The 20396-nt window shown below is 40.1% G+C and overlaps 1 protein-coding gene and 1 long non-coding RNA gene across 3 annotated transcripts in view; both read right to left on the bottom strand.

Moving 5' to 3' along the window:
- LRMDA (leucine rich melanocyte differentiation associated) overlaps nt 1–20396 on the bottom strand; it is a 1125425-nt gene that overhangs the window by 792403 nt on the left and 312626 nt on the right. The gene's annotated exons all lie outside the window — the stretch shown is intronic.
- Nucleotides 17766–20396, bottom strand: part of LOC119466754 — a 31688-nt gene continuing 29057 nt past the window's right edge. The window contains exons 2-3 of the long non-coding RNA XR_005195217.1: nt 18726–18997; nt 17766–18283 (exon numbers count right to left, since the gene is read on the bottom strand). This is a non-coding gene — a long non-coding RNA (uncharacterized LOC119466754). The remainder of the gene's footprint in view (nt 18284–18725; nt 18998–20396) is intronic.

Raw genomic sequence — 20396 nt, 5'->3', positions numbered from 1 at the left:
TGGTAGAAACAGATTACATCGCAGTTTCTGGTAAACCTGATTATGGCTGAGACCACATATAGTTAACAATAAAATAAGAATAACATTTATTGAGGGTTTACTATGAGGCTAGGGATCCTAAAAACTTTACCTGCATCGCTTAATGTCCACAGTGATCCTATAAGGTGAATATTCTTATTAATCCCATTTTGTAGATAAGGAAATTGTGGCATGGAGTGATTAATTACCTCGTCCAAGGATACATATCTGTAAGTGAGGGGGCCAAGATTTAAACTCAGGCAATCTGTCCGAAGTCCATAGTGGTTTACAAAGTGCATGTGATTCTGGTTTCTTGTGTCAACACGCTACTCAAGTGCCTGGGCACTGCACATCTTCAGTTACAGCAGGGGTGCCCAATATTTTGGCTTCCCTAGGTCACATTGGAAGAAGAATTGTCTTGGGCCACAGATAAAACACACCAACACTCATCATAGCTGATGAGCTAAGAAAAAAAAAATCACAGAAACATCTCAAATGTTTTAACAAAGCTTACAAATTTGTGTTGGGCCGCATTCAAAGCCATCCTGGGCCACATGTGACCCACAGGCTGCGGGTTGGACAGGCTTGATTTACAGGGAAAACAAAACATGGTCTGAAAACCAGCCCAGTGTCAAAAAACAACAATGCCTATTCCCCTTGTTACTGTGCTGTGCACAATTGCCCTCTCTTTGAGAGAGAAAACCTTGAGGTCCTTCAAAAAGTTATGCCAGGCCTGGTATGTGGCTCATGCCTATAATCCCAGTACCTTGGGAGGCCGAGGTAGACAGATCATTTGACCTCAGAAGTTCAAGACCAGCCTGGGCAACATGGCAAAACCTCCTCTCTACAAAAGATATTTAAAAATTAGCCAGACATGGTAGCACATGCTTGTAGTCCCAGCTACTCAGGAGGTTAAGGTGGAGGGATCACTTGAGCCCAGGAGGCAGAGATCGCAGTGAGCCAAGATCACACCACTGCATTCCAGCCTGGGTGGCAGAGCCAGACCCTCTCTCAAAAAAACATTCTCTGGAAAGCTTGTCTTTTCCTAGCCGAATCCAGATTACCAAGGCTTCCGGAACTCAAAAAAAAAAAAAAAAAAAAAAAAAAAAAAAAAAAAAAAAAAAAAAAAAAAGTTACACCAAAATCTCAGGGAATTAATTTTTATCATTTTTTGGCTGCATTCTCCTTGCTTCCTAGATATCCTTCTTTTTTATTGTGGTAAAACATACATACCATAAAATTTACCTTTGTAAACATTTTCATGTATATGATTCAGTGGCATTAGGTACATTCGCAGTTTTGTACCACCATCACTATTATCCATTTCCAGAAAATTTTCATCATCCCAAACAGAAACTCTGCATTCATTAAACAATAACTCCCCAATTCCCTGTCCCCCAGCCCCTGATAACCTCTGTACTTCTTTCTGTCTCTATGAATTTGCCTCCTCTAGGTAACTCATATAAGTGGAATCAGATAGTATTTGTCTTTCTGTGACTGGTTTATTTTACTTAGCATAAGTGTGTTTAAGATTCATCCATGGTGTAACACATCAGAATTTCATTCCTTTTTAACACTGGATAATATTACACTGTAAGTATAGACTATATTTTTGTTATCCACTCATCTGTTGATAGACATGAGTTGCTTTTGCCTCTTGGCTAATGTGAATGATGCTGCCGTAAACATGGGCGTATAAATATCTGTTCAACAAATACATTTCTTTCAATTATTTTGGTTACAAACCCAGAAGCAGAATTGCTGGATCATATGGTAATTCTATGTTTAACTTTTTGAGGAGCCCATCTTCAACTTTTAAAAACTATTTGAACATTTCTGAATTTATAGTGAGTTCCGTGCAGACAAGAACCTTAACTCTTATGTATCTTCGGATCCTGAGAATAATAAGAGTTCTCACTGAATTCTCAACAAACATATTTTATAATGCGAAAATGGATCAAATCAAACTCTCACTCTCTCGTTGCGGGCAGGATGGCACACACTTGGGGCATCTCTCCTCACCACAGTTCACAATGTGACTCGAGTTCACACAGCTGTCTCATTACCTGATTTTTCTCCATCACAAACACACACACAAGCATGTGTATGCCCTGATGCCAAAGAACATCAAGAGCACCCTAAGGAAAACATCAAAAGAGGTGAAAAGAAGTCAGTAAAGGATTAGCTATTTTACTGATGGATCGGAGGTCCTCACCCACCACCCTCATCCTTCCCTATCCACCCTGTCTGCAGTGAGTAGTGAGACAATCAGAAGAGATTTCTTTAAACTTTGCCCTTGCTGAGCCTTCTATTATAAAATATGGGGACAGGGGCAGGGGAGGGTGGCGGTGGTGATGGAAGGCCTTGCTTCTGCCACTATTCGAATATCAATACCTCTTTTAGTTCATTAATTCATCAAGAGGGTATTTTTCAACACATTAAATTCAATTTCAAAAAGAATGAGCTGACACAGTCAAATGCACACGACCAAAATCCATAGTGGGCTTCCCCGGCTGCCCTTTCCAGCCACTCTCAGTCCCATCTTGGGGGTCCAGGCATCCATTATCCGGCTAATTGACAGACCTGACTTAGGAAGGGTAAACTCCAGCCTGTCATCTGGGCTTTTCATTACTTAAATGCATTCTGACTTGAACTATATTAATGGGACTCCAAATTTTAACTATTGATGGCTTTCAATGGGAATTTACATTTCTGTCCCCCAGGGCCCACAAATCACTAAATTCTCACCTGTGGTGAAGACAGCCACAAGGGGGAATTGGTTTCAAAGACAGAAAACAGTGATAATACATGCACTGCACTTTCCCATGAGCAAATACATGTAATTGTCTTTTCCCCCTTGTTCTACATTAAATTTTCAACTGTTTACTACATCTTTTAATGAAAGCAGTGACTGAAAAATATAAACATGGATACATAATTCCCAATGAATTGGTCTGACTATAACTTGTAAAAACTGGATTAATGGTACAAAGCATGTACTTTATAAAAATAGCCTGTAGAAAAAAGCATTAAGCAATTACAACTCTAGCTCTGAAGGTTCCAATATTATAGGGTAATATTTCCTTAATGTTAGACTTCATTAACCCTAAGATAATCTCTCATAAATTTTGCTGATTTTTAAGGAGAAAAAAATAAATTATGTTTATTAAACTACTGAATATGTTTATGAAAACAAGACATAATCTAGTGCCATAAACTTCTTGTCTTTATCTGAATGATCAAGAAGCTCATAAATAAAATATCACATAACAAAGTGAGTGTTAAAATTCATTACTGTAATAGCTCTGTTCATGATCTATTTCATTAACACTCCTCCTCTCCTTGGATAAATGGGCTTCTTAGCCTACGAGAAGAAAGCCATTTACAAGACAAAATACTGAGCTGCTTTTTCTCATTTTCCCTTATCTCTTCTATTCCTAACTTTCTAAATTAATTCTTCTCTTAAATCTTATTGTTCCTTCCAGTGTAACTCACAGTACCATTAGAGAGAGCAGAGAGAAATAGATGCAAAGAAATGGGTCTACAGAGTATAAGTTAATTAGGGATCTAAGTGACTGGTGATGAGATTTGATGACATGGAGCACCAAAGTGAATTTAGAGGCTTATGTTCTTAAAATATTTGAGAATAAAATACAAATAATAGAACTCCAAGAAATACTCAGTATATCAAGCAATCTACGCGAGCTTAATAACTAAACCCCTTTTCCTGTTTAACTACATAGCGCAGTACCACTGATTGTATCCATGTACGGAATTTGCTAACCTTTATCTTCAGTGATTTTGCAGGTAATTTCATTTTTATAGATATGTATACACACAAACACTCAGAGAGAAAGGTGAGTGCTTTCCTGTGGTTTACCAAGAACAGATAGATGTGGATACATGGGACTCTAAACCCATAGGTATAAATATACCAATTGAAATCACCAAGTGAACTTCGTGACTGAAAAAAATATATACCGGCAAAGGAACAGAGGTTCTGTGTCCCACCCCTTGCAATTTGTTTAATCTTAATTCAACAGAGTCCTAGGATGTAGCATCCTCTACCCAGATAATAACCAGAGGATGCTGTTTATGATAATGGCAGAAATTAAAACAGAATTTTACAACCGCTGAGCTGAAAGAAGGCAAAACTCCCCACACGAATATTAAACAGTGTAAATAAAAAAGAACCCACTTGTTTTTATTCCACACTCCATGCCAATTTATCTAGCACTGATTTATTACAAAGACCACACTCACAAAACTCTACGTGGCTATAGATAATAAAAGTAATAATTAAACTCCACAAACATACGAAGGGCGTGGAGTTACAACATAGCTCCTGCCCTCAGGAAACCTCCCCTTGGAGGGCCCAGCCTAGCATTTGCCTTGCTGCCACATGGACAGACTGTGAAAAGCCTCTACCAGATGACGATACAGTGTGGGGACCGAGCAGCGCTGACCAGGCCCCAGCCAGGGCTGAGGGATGAGATGAAACTGAGTGGGGACTTCAAGAACAGGCCACATCTTGATGGAGAAGGGATCCCATACGGAAGGAATTTCATGGGCAACATTTCTCACAGTGGGCAGATTAGAGGTGAGAACTTAGCTTCTGACTTTTCAAACTGATTTGGCAACAGAAGGGAGCCCAGCTGGCCCTTCCCAAGAGGGCAGGAGGACACCCAGGTGAGGAAAGCAAGCTCCCAAGCAGCACTTCCAGCACCCGACTCACACCCTTTCCCTCCAATTACTACACAGGCTTCAGAAGGTCCCGCTTCTGGTTTCCCTGCCCCGCCAGGGTTCAGTAAGAAAACTCCCTGCTGGTCGGGCACTGTGGCTCTTGTCTCTAACCCCAGCACTTTGAGAGGCTGAGGTGGTGGATCACTTGAGACCAGGAGTTTGAGACCAGCCTGGCCAACATGGTGAAACCCATCTCTACTAGAAATACAAAAATTAGCTGGGTGTGGTGGCACACACCTGTAAACCCAGCAACTTGGGAGGCTGAGGGAGGAGAATTGCTTGAACCCAGGAGGTGGAGCTTGCAGTGAGCTGAGATCGCACCACTGCATTCCAGCCTGGGTGACAGAGAAGACTCCATATTGAAAAAAAAAAAAAAAAAAAGGGAAAATTCCCTGCAAAAACTGCCCCACAAACTTTACAACACAGAGTAAAGTGGTCTGCTTTAAATTAAAAAGCTGGCAACTACTGAGCACTTACTGTGTTTCAGGCACTGTGCTAAGTACCATATGTACCATCTTAACTCAGTGAATCCTCAAAACAGGTCCACTATGATCCCACTGCACACATTTTTTAAGGGGTGGGGGGAAAGTGGTTAAGACACATGCCCAAGGTCACACAGCTGACAAGCAGCCAGGCTGGGATGTAAATATGGGTGGACCAATGCCAGGGCCTCCACTCCTAACCACTGCATGTGACAGGGGTCACTATGTGCTTTCAAAAACCCACTCCCTCGACTCCTGGACATACAGGTAGACATTCCAGCCTCTCTGCAGCAGGTGTGACCTGTGACTGAGTCCCAGCCAATGGCATGTGGGACACCCTGCGTCCCATCTCCAAGCCTGGCCCATCAAACCTCCTGTACAATTCCCTACATCCTTTCTCTTCCCCTGAGTGCTGGCTGGGAGAAAAACATCCAGCAGAGAACCTGAGGCCCCTAGGAATGGGAAGGGAGTTTGGGAGGATAGCAGAAGGATAAAGGAGATAGATTTTAGGTGAGAAAGAAACTTTTATTGTGCTAAGGCCTGGAAATTTGGTTTCTGCTTTCTGCCTTTGAAACCAGTTCCCCCTTGTGGCTGTCTTCACCACAGATGAGAATTTAGTGATTTGTGGGCCCCACGGGGACAGAAAGGTAAATTCCTATTGAAAGCCATCAATAGTTAAAATTTGGAGCCCCATTAATAAAGTTCAAGTCAGAATGCACCATAGTTCAAGACTAACATATGACACAAATCTGCCTCCTTGAATCATCCCTCTGGCCTCAGTCCCTAAATGATTGAGAAAGTGATTCCAGAATCATCAACAGGAATGTGGCATTCCAACAAAGTGATGAAGAAAAGAATCTTCAGAATCATTTGAACTAGAGTTGGAATCCAGGTCCTCCAATTTACTAGTTATGCCACCTTGGACAAATTACTGAACATTTCTGTGCCTTGGAGCCCCACATGTAATAGCAGCCCACAGGACTATTGTGCAGATTAAGAGAAAACATGTAGGCAAAGGGTATAGAGGAGAGATGGGCACATAGAAAGCACCCAATAATTCTATCCTCATCACTGTTATTGTTCATTAAGGCTCTCAAAAAGTGAGCACCTGTATTGGTTAGGATAATGTTCAGCTGCATAGAACAAAAACTAAACACTAAAACACCAATGGTCAAAGCAAGTTCGTTTATTTCTCTGGTACATAAAAGAAGTCCTAAAGGCAGGCAGGCCAAGGCTAATATTGGGGCTCTCTAGGAAGTTATTGGGCTCCTTCTGACTCTACTCCACCACTCCTAACATGTACTCCTAGTCCTCATGACCCAATATGAATACTGGCATTCCAGCCATCACATCCAGTTCCAGGCAGCAGACTGGGAGGTATGAAAAAAGAAAAGAACACCCGCTCCCTTTTAAGAAGACTTTGTAGAAGTCCTACACAATACTTGGACTTAGCCATATGACTACACCTAGCTCCTAGTTGCAAGGAAAGGGGTGTAAGGGTGGCACTATCTCAGCTAAAAACCAAGAATTTTGTGAATGTAAAGTTAAAGAGAATCAATATGGTAAGCAAACAGAAGTCTCTGCCCCAGCACAAGAATCAGTAAAAGAAGACAAGCTACACTGTCTCTAACTAAAAAGCTCTGGTAAATTTTAAAGAAAAAAAAATTCCACTGAGAAGCAAAGAAATATCTAGTACATATCACCACAGTTTCCACTCTTGCTCCTCTACAATCCATTCTCCACACACCAGCCAGACCAATACATTAAAAATGTAAGCCATGGCCTCACTTAAAATCCTCCAAAGCTTCCCACTGCAAAGCAAGTGGAGGAGTATGGATTTTATTTGTAGCATAAGGTCCCAGCTGGTCAGGCCCCAGGTACATCTCTGACCCCACTGCACACCACGGATAGCTATCCAGCACACCACGGAAAGCTACCCAGCACAGCCGGGATAGCTCTTGCTGCCGCTGATGTTGCACCATGCCCACTCCAAGGCTGCCTCAGCCTAGGACCTTTGCATTGTTTGCTTTCTTAGCCTGAATCTTGCTGCTCCTTGATCTTCTTTTGACTGGCTCCTTCTTGTCACTCAGATCTCAGCTTAGACATCATCTTCTCAGAGCCTTCCCTGATTCCCAAGTCATAGCATAACAGATCACCTTATCTTTTTTTTTTTTTTTTTTTTTTTTTTTTTGAGACGGAGTTTCGCTCTTATTACCCAGGTTGGAGTGCAATGGTGTGATCTCGGCTCACCGCAACCTTCGCCTCCTGGGTTCAGGCAATTCTCCTGTTTCAGCCCCCTGAGTAGCTGGGATTACAGGCACGCACCACCATGCCCAGCTAATTTTTTGTATTTTTAGTAGAGTTGGGGTTTCACCATGTTAACCAGGATGGTCTTGATTTCTTGACCTCGTGATCCACCTGCCTTGACCTCCCAAAGAGATCACCCTATCTTAACTGCTGGCATAGCACTCATCAGCATCCGATACTTTTCTTGTTTACACGTTTGTCTCTTTCCTCATTAGAATGCATGTTGCCATTAGAGTAATGTTCCTCTTGTTCACTGTTCAAACACTTCCCCCAAACCTCATCTACTGGAGCTCCTGATCATTATGTAGGTAGATATTCATTTATCTAAGAAATATTTGCTGAACATATGCTATGGCCCAGGCACAATGACATGGTAATAAGATAGTGTCCCAACTGAAGCCATTTGTACTACACAAGCTGACCATACCTACATTAACATGTTTCACTGTTTCATTTAACTAAGACTTTTTTTCTGAGACCCTGAGCACAATAAAGTGATGTGAAAAGAACACAGTAAAGTGAAAGACTGCATCTGTGTTGACAGTAGATGAAGAGAATGAGAAGAATTATTTTTATGATGTCCTAAGAACCCCAAAGTAAAAAGCAGCCAAAAGTTAAAAAAAAAGAAAAGAAAAGAAAAAAAATTGTCCATGAGGTCAAGAACAAAAGCTTGCCCAGCACAAAATCTACTAATTATTTAATCCTTAAAAGATAGATTCATACCCATAGATACACAGAAAATATTTTCCATAGGAAATCCATAGAGTAAAATTGCAGAAAAAGTTATCCAGCAACAATCCATGGCTCCTATGGACCCTGGATGGATGTGAGGCTGCAGTAAGAACATTCGGATGATACGCAGACAGGTGGTGACCAAGAGAAAGAGGGGAGGGAGAGAGAAAAAAATTGATGCTAGCTGGATGAAGGAAACAGGGAAAAGGAGAGAAGGAAGGGAAAACAAATCAAAGAAAGAACAGCTATTAAAAATGCTGAGTTGAAAATGTTTCAGATGGCCTCTGACGTCTAATAAGTCATCTGTCTTTCTCAATACAGAAAAGTCATTACTTATGAGTGAACTAATACCAGCAACTGTGACAAGTAAAAACAACAAAGCCCATAAAAATATAAAAGTTCACCCCTTGCAGTTAGTTGGAAAAAAAGAATGTATTCAGTTTTTCAGATGAAAAACATTTGAACTGACTGAATTTATTGTAATGCAACTTGTATTATATGCTGGGAAAATGAAAAGGGAAAAAAATATCCACTGCTCAGCCTGTCTTCAACTTTTTCTTGGAAAACAGAATACAATAAGTTTTTTGAGAACATGAACTCTTCATAGCAGCCAGTCATAAATATCAACATGGCATCCTGGCTACAAGCCATCAATTCCCATAACAGAAGCATGAATTAATAGCACCATCTGCCCTGCCCACAAGACCCCTATAAAACCAGCTCCTCACAGGGTACAACCTAGGCCTACCCACAGCATGAGGAATGCAGGTCAGATAAAGGAAGAACTGGAGAGTCTTCAGGCTAATGAGAGGCATGGGAGGATTTTTCTCCCCTGGGTGGTGCTGGCTAGAAGCAGTAATGTGCATATACAGAATAAAATCCAAGGACAATGACAGCACAAGGAGGTCATCAAGGGTAAAAGGAACCTTGCCTTCCCATAGCCAAAACTCACCATTCGATGACACATCTTTGATTCCTCTCCTTCACTCCCACAGTCAATCCACCAGCAAATGCTGAGCTATCTTAAAAATACAGCCTGAATCTCTTCACTTCATTCCATCTTTACTGCCTGCTCCCTGGTTCACAGCACCATATCTATCTCTTGGACCACCACAATGACTTTGCTAACTGGACCCCCTACCCCACTTCCATTCTTGCATGCCTAATGTCTAACCTGCAGCCAGTATGGCTGTGAAAAACACAAATCGGACTCTATCATCCAGTTACTTAAAACTCACCGTGGGCTTCACTGGTTTCCTATCGCCCTTGGAATCAAAGCCAAACTCCTTTCTAGGCTCAATCCTCTCCACAGTCTGGCTCTGGCCTCCCTCACCTCTGTCAGCATTCCGGTCCCCATCCTCCCGGCCAGCTCACCAGCCCCCTTTCTCCACCTTGCACTAGTCTGGGGCCTTTGCACCTGCTGTCCCCTCCACCCACACACATTTCTGAGCTTCTGCAGCTGCCTCCTCACCATTCAGCTCCCTGCTCAAGAGCTGCCTTTTTAAAGAGGACTGTCTTGGCCACCATGTCAAAATCAGGCCTCTTCCTCCAAATCATTTTCTATGCCATCACTCTGTTTTATTAGAACCATAGGAAATTGTGTCGTTTTAAATTTATTCATTTATATATCACCAGTCACTTCTAATTACAATATAAGATTTCCAAGGGTAAGGTCCCCACTGGCCTTAGGTACTACTGTATTCTCAGCACTTTCAACTAGTCCAGTGAGTGCCTGGCATATTTGTTCAACAAATATCTGCAGAATGAGTGGATGAGTGAGATCACAGCTTTGTAGGGATTTAAAGATGAACAAGGTCCCTTGAGATTATCTAACTTGTAACAACACCCATTTTATACTTGGAGGAAAAGGAAAAACAAAGTCAACCCATCTACCACCACAGTTAACACACAGCATAGTGCTCTGTTCTCCTATCTGAATCAGACAACAATCTCAAACCACAGGCAAAAAAACAAAAAACTCAAAACTTGAGGAAGAAAAATATTGTACAACCAGAAGAATCATAAAAGTAAGGTGGACACAGATCAAGGATAGTTGAGAGGGGCTACGCATGATGCAATTCAGACTGGAATTGGTCTCAGTATTGTAGGAGTAAATTCCTCCAGGACAAACCCAGTAGCAACAAACCCTTAAACAAAAAGTATGCCAGAAGAAAAGAAGCTCATTGGTTTAACACAGGCTTCATTAAACGTGATCCTAGAGGGTCAACCCTAACAAAGTGAGAACACACCCGAGATATGGGTTCTGCTCCTAGCTGTTTCTAACTCTCCCTAGCTCAGTTGCTTAACATGGCTGGGCCTCATTTGGGATCAAACCAGCATGACCCAAAACTGTGTCATTAGTGTACACCTTCATGACTTCACCTTACCAAGGTATACCATGTGTACTAAATTATTGATATTTTAACTTCCACAAATTGATTTTTAAAAGACTTGTTATATCACTCCCATAATACAAGCAAATATCATTTGCCAATGACCAAACAGAATCATATTTCTAAGTATCATGAAACAAAAAGTTATTACTAAATACCAAATAACTACTCCTAATTAGCTACTCTGAGCCTCAGTCCCAATCTTTGTTTTAAAATATGTATATTTTAAAACAAAAGTTTCTCTCTCTCTTTCTCTCTCTCTCTCTCTGTGTGTGTGTATATATATATACACATATATATATATATATATATATGTATATATATATATATAAAACATCAGGAATATATATCTATATTACAGCAGAAATATATATATATTTAAAATAGAAATACACACACATATATATATGTACACATAATACAGTGGGGAGACATTAAAGAGCTTGTTATTCTCCCTTAGATTTAAACTAAGGGATTGAAAGAGAATGGCAAAGAGAAAAACCCCCTCATTATATAAGTCCATGCCGGCCCATGCCTGGCCTGCCTCTGGATGCACATCCCACTTCAGGAACTATTGGTTTGAGCACACAATCTTGAGGGCCTCCACTAAAGTACTGCCACTCCATGAGTGAAAATCAGTACATGTGACCCATCAATGAGAGGACCCCTGGATTTCATAATGTTGATGGGTCTGAAAGAGGATGTCCTAAGAGTAAATGAGAAAAAAGATCACTGCAGGGGCCTGGGGGGTGGGAAGTGGAAGATAACAGTGACGGTGAGAACCACAGCAATAGCCATCAACATTAATTTGGTTCTTACTATAGGCAAAGGACATGCTAAGTTATTGAATCCTCCCAAACCTTCTGTGAGATAGATACAATTATTTTCCTCATTTTATAGATGACAAAATTGAAACTCAGCTAAGAAAACAAAGTTTATTTTGATGTCAGACAACTGAAATTATTTAAATTTCTCCCAAATATTTGTCTCCATGACTCCATGACCCACAGTAAAACACAGTAGGTTAAAAGTAGGTTAAAGTTTCTATATTTGACTGGTGTGGTTTTTTTAACCAAAAAAAAACAATAATTTCATATATTCAAAGTAATACATTTTACACTGAGGCCCAACACACAAAATAACATATACACGCGCATACATATATATATGCACATAAACATATACAGATATATATGTGTATGTATGTACATATTCATACATATATATCTGTGTGTGTGTGTGTGTGTGTGTGTGTGTGTGTGTGTGTGTATCTGTATGTGTGTATGTATGTATACAGTTGACCCTTAAACAACATGGGGGTTAGGGGCACTGACCCTCCCCAGCCAAAAATTCACATGAAACTTTTAGCTCCCCCAAAAGTACTAATAGCCTTCTATTGACCAGAAGCCTTACTGATAACATAAACAGTAGGTTAACACATTTTGTATGTCATATGTATTATGTACTGCATCCTTAACAATAAAGTAAGTTAGCAAAAAGATGTTACTAAGGAAATCATGAGGAAGAAAATATATATTTACTATTCATTAAGTGAAAGTGGATCATTGTAAAGGACTTCATCCTCATTATCTTTACACTGAGTAGGCCGAGGAGGAAAAGCAAGGAGTAGGGGTTGGTCTTGGGGTCTCAGGGGCGGCAGAGTTGGAAGAAAATCCATGTATAAGTGGATCTGTGCAATCAAACCCATGTTGTTCAAGAGTCAAACTGTATATGTATCTACCTGCATGTAATGTGCATGTATATATATATATGCACATTACATATGTACATATATATATAAATGTATACATATTATAATGTATATATTATATATGTATATATTATGTATACATTATAATACGTATAAATGTATATATGTATACATTATAATACGTATAAATGTATATATGTATATATACATTATAAATGTATACATATATACATTTATACGTATTATAATGTATATACGCACATTATAATGTACGTATATATACATACACATTATATAAATGTATATATGTATGTGTATATATACATTATATACAGTAGATATAAAAGTTGCATAAACTAGTATTTATCCTAATTGTGGGTCATAATTAGATCTCTCAGTGGCTGTATTTTATTTTAGAAGAGAGGAGTCTTATATTGAACATTATTTTATTGAACTCTGATATTTTCCATTCCGTCCTATTTTTTATAACATTAGTTACAACCCACTAAATTGATTTTACAACTCACTAATGGGGTGCATCTCCCAGCCTGAAAAACAGTGACTTAAAGGAACTGTAATCATGAACAAGCAAAATGCAGTGTCATCTTGAGCTAGGCGATGGTCAGTATCTCCCACACTGTAGAGATGAGAAGCATAGGGCCTGACCCTAAATGTTTTTTTTTTAAATACATAAAAATTTATATCATTGGACTCCAAGTTTTTAATACATAGAAATTTATATAATAGGATTCCAAGTGTAATTACGAGGCAAAAGAATACATACAGAGTTTAGTTACACAGAGGAAATATAAGTAAAAATGAGTTTGATAGACATCTAAATATTTTTTCTTAGATCACTAAACAGGCCAGGCATGGTGGCTCACACCTGTAATCCCAGCACTTTGGGCGGCCGAGGTGGGTGGATCACCTGAGGACAGGAGTTCAAGACCAGCCTGACCAACATGGCCTGTCTCTACCAAAAATACAAAAATTAGCCAGGCATGGTGGTAGGCACCTGTAATCCCAAGTACTCGGGAGGCTGAGGCCAGAGAATCACTTGAATCCAGGAGGCAGAGGTTGCAATGAGCTGAGATTGTGCCACTGCACTCCACCCTGGGCAACAAGAGCAAAACTCCATCTCAAAAAAAAAAAAAAAATCACTAAACAACAATAAAAGCCTCTTACTTAAATATTTCATTCAGTATGAAGACAAATAGCAAATGATAGCTCAAAAATTTGAACACGGTTATCTGAGCAGAAAGGATTTAGTCTAGAGGAGGGTGGGACATGGCACTGCTAGTTTTTTATTTATTATAAGCCTTAAGCATAAAAATACTATTTGATTTTCTAAATGGTATTTATGTTTTACTTTGCTAAAAAAAATTGATTTAATTTTTAAAAATCAATCCTAATTGCAATTCGGTATAGAAGAGTGGACACTCGATTGGGACCCTGAGACCTACCATCTACATTCTCAGCCTGGGAAAGCTACTTGAATTTTTGGGACTTCACTTTCTTCTTAGATAAAATGAAGGAATAGATTCTGAAGCTTTCTTTACATACCATATTTTAGGACCCTATGACCCTAAAATATCTGATCATTTACAGATCATTTTAATGAAAGGATACAGCATTCCAAGATCATCCAAATGGTGAAAACTCACAATTTACCACACAAAAAGTTAGACCAAAGCTAGTGGTCTCACCTTCACAATAACTTAAGTAATCCCAGTGTTATCGCTTTGGGGCAGCTACTTAATTGTGTTATTTCTTCTTCCTGTCAATATGGTCCCTATCATATTTCATGAATTATAATTTTATGTATCACATTATTTTTTTCCTGTTAACCATGTGCTTTTCTCAGAGTTTCTTTCTTGAGTGTTTTCAATGCAGAGGCAAAATTTATTTCAATAATACCATAATTAAATCTCTTAGCGGCTGTATTTTATTTTAGAAGATATGAATTATATTCAATTTTTTTTATTGAACTGTCATTTTTATCTTAACTGTGGCTTAACCTAGTAATCTAATTATTTTTTCTAAACTTACTTTACAGCTAATAAAAGAAAGATATGAAAAATTAAATTACATAATAAAGCATGAAGTAAGTATAGCTATCATGAGACTCTCAGACTGAAAAACTAACATGAACTAATTTATACTATTGAAAAGTTGGTTTTCCCCATATTAAAAAAAATCAATAAAAAAGAAACCTCTTTAAATGAAATAATAAATTAGGCTACTCTAATTCCCATAGATATCTTCAAATCATCATAACAGGATATCAACTTTTCAATCACAGTAGAAAGGAGTCAGAAAGGAATCAACCCTACAAAATATATCCCTAATATCTATGTTTAAGGCAATTTATAAAAGAAAAACTCCCTCTTCCTCCTCCTCTCACTTCTAAAGCATTTAGTTTTCAGCTCTAATATTCTAAAAATTCTTTTTTCTTCCCTCTTTTCCTTTAGGATGTGTTCTCATTGTTTCTGTCTTCCATAAGGGCCATGTCAAAATATCAGCTCCCCAAAAAGAATAGCACTCTCTATCCAGGCACTGTGAAACACCTGCACAGATAAGTATTTGAAAAATGATTTTTATGGTGATGAAATAAAATGTATTCACAGTGGTAATTCTTTGGACCGTTAGGAATTCATTAAACAATACCTCAGCTCTAGAAACATCAAACCCTCTGATAAATATTTGTTAAGAGTCTCTGCAAAAAGAGACACCTGTGATACAAGTTAGCAGAATCTACAAAAGTGTGTGTCTCTCTAATTCACACTCAGATTTTCCTGAGTCCTGAACTAGAAGTTCTGATCTTAGCAAAGACAGCAGATAATCCTTTCTTCATGGTAGTTTGAACTCAAACAATTTTAAGTAGTTTTATGATTTACCCCTGAAGTACAGTGAACCAAGACCACCAAACTAGTTGCAGGGAGAGTTCAGTGAGTTAGAATTTTATTGCTTCAGTCATTTAAACCAAACACCTCTGTCAGTCTGAAATTAAAGTATTTATGCAATAACCTCTTAACTAATGTTTGTGGAGCATTTACACTATATAAAATATGGCATCGCATTAGGTATGATGGGAGACGCAGAAAGTACTAAACCTTCTCCTGCTCCCAACAGAAGAAATGTTCATCTAGCTGGTGGTGAGATGCTAACAGGAAAAAAAGCTGAACACAGTAACTTTACAGTGCAGAAACCTCCCAAACAAATACCTTAACCAAGTAGCTGAGGTTAACATTTCTAGTGAGAAGCCACGCTAATATCATGTACCCCTTGAGATAATGTGATACCTATGCGGTACTTTTCCCAAAACCCATAACTCCAAACTAATCATGAGATAACACATCATAGGAACCCATGTTGAGGCACATTCTACAAAATACCTGGCCTGTATTTGGACTGCCAAGGTCATCATGAAAAACAAAGAAAAGCTGAATTGTCACAGACCAGTGGAAACTAACGAGACATGACAACTAAAGGCAGTGTGGTGTTCTGGCCCCTGGATTAGATGCTGGAACAGAAAAAGGACAGAAATGGAAAAACAGTGGAATCCAAATAAAGTCTGGTGTTTTAGTTAATAATATTGTTCTGATGTTTTTTTTAATTTGACAAATGGTGCCAGAGTGATAGGAAATGGTAACACTGGGAGAAACCGAAGTTAGGTTGGGGTCTTATAGGAATGCTCTGTACTACCTTTGCAACTTTTGTGTAAATCTAAAATTATTCCAAAGTGTAGTGTTTTTTAAGCTTATTTTTAAAAGAAATGGGAAGATATATGTCACAGGGCACAAAGTAGCTGTTATATAGTATGACTAAGTCTAGAGGTCTAAAGTACAGCATGAGGACTATAATTAGTAATAAATTAAAAGATTCAAATTACATTATGTGAATTTTACCCTGATTTTTTGTGTATATGATGTGAATTTCACCCCAATTTACATTTTATACAGAGAGAGAGAGAGACGATGAATAAAAGAAGATGTCAATGAGTGACACAGGGGTACTGAAACATCTACAGTTAGACTGCATCTTACAAAATTGCCAGCATTTGACCTTTGTCACCTGTAAAACAGTATTTTCATATGATTTGACCTAACACATCTCTGTGGACTTGGGAGACGTCATGGTAAAATGGAGGTGGTGCTGAACATGAAAGGAAAGGACATAGCAAGGAGGACACATTCCAGGAGAAGGGAACAGTGTGAGCAGAGGTGAGGACGTGCACGGTGTGGTCAGAGATGGGAGAGAGACCTGCCTGTGCCAGTCCATGTCAGCAGGGAGGTGACAGAAGATACACTATCACAGCAAGGGCTTCAGGAAGGGAGGTATTTTAGGAATATGGAGATTCTGGGCTCTAGGTCTGAATACATACCAAGAGCCTGGTCTTCCCAGTGGCTAGGAATGTCCCCTGGAAAGGACTACAGCCTCTAGGGACAATGACACATCAAAGTGCCTCAGTGGCCACATTTTCAGGCCCCAGGTGGACGTCTAGCATAATAGAAAGATCACCGAACTACAAAATGGCAGATCTAAGTCCTGGTTCTGACTCTGCCACTAATGGGGTGAGAAACCCAAAACAAGTCCTCTCCTTCTGTCTGCATCTCAGATTTCTACCCTAAAGAGGAGGGGAGCTGGATAAGTCAGTCTCCAAGGCCTCTTCCAGCTCTAAAACACTAATTCTGATGAGGAATGAAATATGTTTTCTGGCTTTCAGAAGCAACATGTGGTTCACTCAAGTAGAGAGAATGACACAAGGCCCATGAAAGCAAAAACACCGGGAATAAAAGAACTGTGTTTTTATACACAGGAGTCTATTCTTTTATGATACATGTCTAGACCCCTCTAAATATTTAAACAACAATATCATACCAGTATGAAACCTCTCTAAATCAGGCTCTGTGGTTAAGGAGGATATATGAACAGATGTGATCTTATTAAGGCCCTAATGTAACTCAAAAACAATTTGTCATATCTGACGGGTATTGTTAAATTATGTCCACCTGCCAGAGGCAACCAGAGAAATTACCGACCGCCTTTACTCTACTGTTACTCAAAATTCTCTAAAAGCTCCCATAGATGTGTCCAGGACATGTATTTTTTAAAACAGTAACCTAATTGTCACCAACACATAACAGCCAATGTTTCACAATTCCTTTTCATGTATATTTTATTATGGGGCCCAACTGTTTCAACACCCAAGTGGTTCAACTTTAATGCAGCTCAGGAAACCCCCTAAGTAATATCTATCACAAAATGCTTAACATCTGTGAAACTTGGACCCAAAATGTTCCAATTTTTTCTTTGGGTTGGGGGCAGCGCTTGGGGGTGGTGTATGCCGGCCACGGTTTTCATTAACGGCAATAGTGCTGGAGCTCACAGGTATTTTAATCACTTCTCAGGCAGGAAGAACCTTTTGCGTTTACCTTCCTACATGCTCAAAATTCTTTCAAACTACCATCGCCCTGCTTGCTCAGAGTCAATTTAAACCTGAACCCATTTCCTTTCCCTTCTCTAAACATTTGTCTCTCTCCTTCTTGCATTACAATATTTTAATTAAGTGGAACAACGAAAGAGAGTGGAGAAAAAAGAAGTGTGAAGCATGTGGTGTATTTCCCAAGCTATTTCAAAACTTCTCAGAGCGTTTTGGTCTCCAGAGGTGGTTGAAATATTCCTTATCCCACCAAGGAAAGGATGAAAAATTGATCTCCTCCAAACTTCAAATGCGCAGATTTCCTCAAATGCAGACTGTAGGAAAGAAAGGCAGGCTTAGGAGTTACCAGACCAAACGGGAAGCAGTTCTCAGAGGACTCACAGCTCATCCCAGGCAACTCCCCGGGCAGAGCATGTACGCAGAGCCGCTGGGAGAATAAACAGCAGCTCCACTTCTAAAAGAAATCAAAGCAAATCTCAGAGAAAATGAACATGGAGTCAAACGTCAGTAATTCGGATTAACTGGGGGGAAGGTCAGGTTGGATCAGGACAAAGCCTTGATGATAAAGTTTTCTTTTTCTTCCACAAAGCACAACTGCATTCATGTCAACATTCACCGCAACCCATTCTTCCCGCCTCCTCTCACCACCTCCCAGCTCCCTCGCTCCCTCGTGGGCAGCTCCTTCATCTCCACACAGACTGTAATCTTCCCCATCCTTAAGCTTCTGTTCATGATTCTCCCCTTTTGCCTGAAATATCCCACTGCCCACTGCCTACTTGGTAAACGCCTTCTCAATTTTCAAGACCCCACTCCAAATGTCACCTCCTAATCAGAATGAATAGCACTAATCGCATAATGCTCTGTGCATACCAATTATATAGTAAAGCAGTTCTCACCTTGGCCAGGTGGTATTAAAATCACCTGGAGAACATTTCCATACAATCCCAATCCCTGTGCCCATCATCAGTGATTTGATAGAATTGGTCTGGGGTACTCCTTTTACAAGTTCCCTGAGTGATCTCAGTGTGCAGGCTGGGCTTTAACTCTGAGTATAGAACTTATCACACTGTTCAGAATGATTCACCATACCTGTACCCCAAGAGCAGAGGGCCCTTGGGGAAGTCTTGCCGTAGGCAGGGATGGAGGACATGAGTCCTTCCAGAGGCTTCTGTAAGTAGGAGGAACTTCATATGATTTCAACAGGTGGCTTCCCCATGTGGTTTATCATGAGCATGCATGTATTTTTCATAGTGTACCTCCCATACTCCCCCACAGCACGCCTATTCATGCCTGTTGGGGGAGGATCCACCACCACAGCTCAACCTGACTTCCCATTATTTCCGCACACAGGCTCTTGGCCAACTGGGTGGCCTTGCCCCTTTTTCTCCATCTTGTTGAATTGTATGCCTTGTTCAAGGCCCACTGACCATTTTGTCTCTTGAAGCCTTCCTTTGCCCACTTCAACTCACAAGGGTTTACTTTCCCACTCAATTTCCACTTACTTTAGCCCCTGTCCTCAGATGCCTTGACTGGCTGACAATCTCATGATATGTGTATGAAAAACCTTGTCATGGAGAGAGCAAGGAACGTGCATCTTACAGAGATTTTTACTTCCTGCCTATAATGCAAGTGCCTTAGTCAATCCGGGCTGCTATGACAAAGCACCATAAACTGGTGGCTCACAAACAACAGAAATGTACTTCGCATTCGGTCCTCATAGCATTCTCAAGGATTCCTCTTAGAAGGACACTAATCCCATCATGAGCTCCATCCTCATGACCTAATCACCTCCCAAAGGCCCCACCTCCTAAAACCATCACACTGGCGCTTAGGAGCTCAACACAGGAATTTGGGGGACATAAACAAATAGTCCATAACAGGAAAGTTGGCTGTGCAGCAGGTACTCTACTTGTATTTGTTGATGGAACCCACCCAGAGTTGGCCCTCTTCTTCCCAGGCCAGGTTGGGGGACATCAAAAGAAGATAAAGATTAAGATAAGGATTAAGGATTTTGTGCTCCAAAAAGTCCACAGCGTAAACATCACACCAAATACTCTTGTGGTAGACGAAATTCTAAGATGACCCCATAAACCTTGCTCCCTGATCCTACTTCCATGTTTACGTATGTTTCATGCCAAAAGGGATTCTGCAGATGAAGGTTACCAATCGTGGTAGCCTTAAGATATGGAGCTTATCCGGGTGAGTATAACCTAATCGTGTGAGCCCTTTTTTAAAAGCAGAGGTTTTCTCTGGCTAGTAGCAGAAGGGTATGTCAGAGAGCTCAGAAAGGTAAGGAGGAGTCAACATGAGAGAGAGGCCCCATTCCTCACTTGAGATGGAGGCGGGCATGTGGTCTGAGAATGCACCCTGGCCAACGGCCAGCAAAGAAACAGGGACCTCAGTCCTACAGCCAAAGGAAATGCATTCTGCTGACAGCATGACCGAGCTTGGAAGCGGGTTCTTCCCAGAGCCTCCAGAAGGAGATACACCAGGGATGACACCCTGATTCCCACCTGTACTGTTTGCTATCTGTTTCCTGTCTGTCTGATACGCTGTACCAAGCAGGC

This window comes from Cebus imitator, unplaced genomic scaffold, assembly GCF_001604975.1.
Source record: "Cebus imitator isolate Cc_AM_T3 unplaced genomic scaffold, Cebus_imitator-1.0 Scaffold11, whole genome shotgun sequence".
Lineage (NCBI taxonomy): Eukaryota > Metazoa > Chordata > Mammalia > Primates > Cebidae > Cebus > Cebus imitator.
The sequence above is the reverse complement of the archived record's forward strand: the minus strand, read 5'-3'. Positions and strand labels throughout refer to the sequence as shown.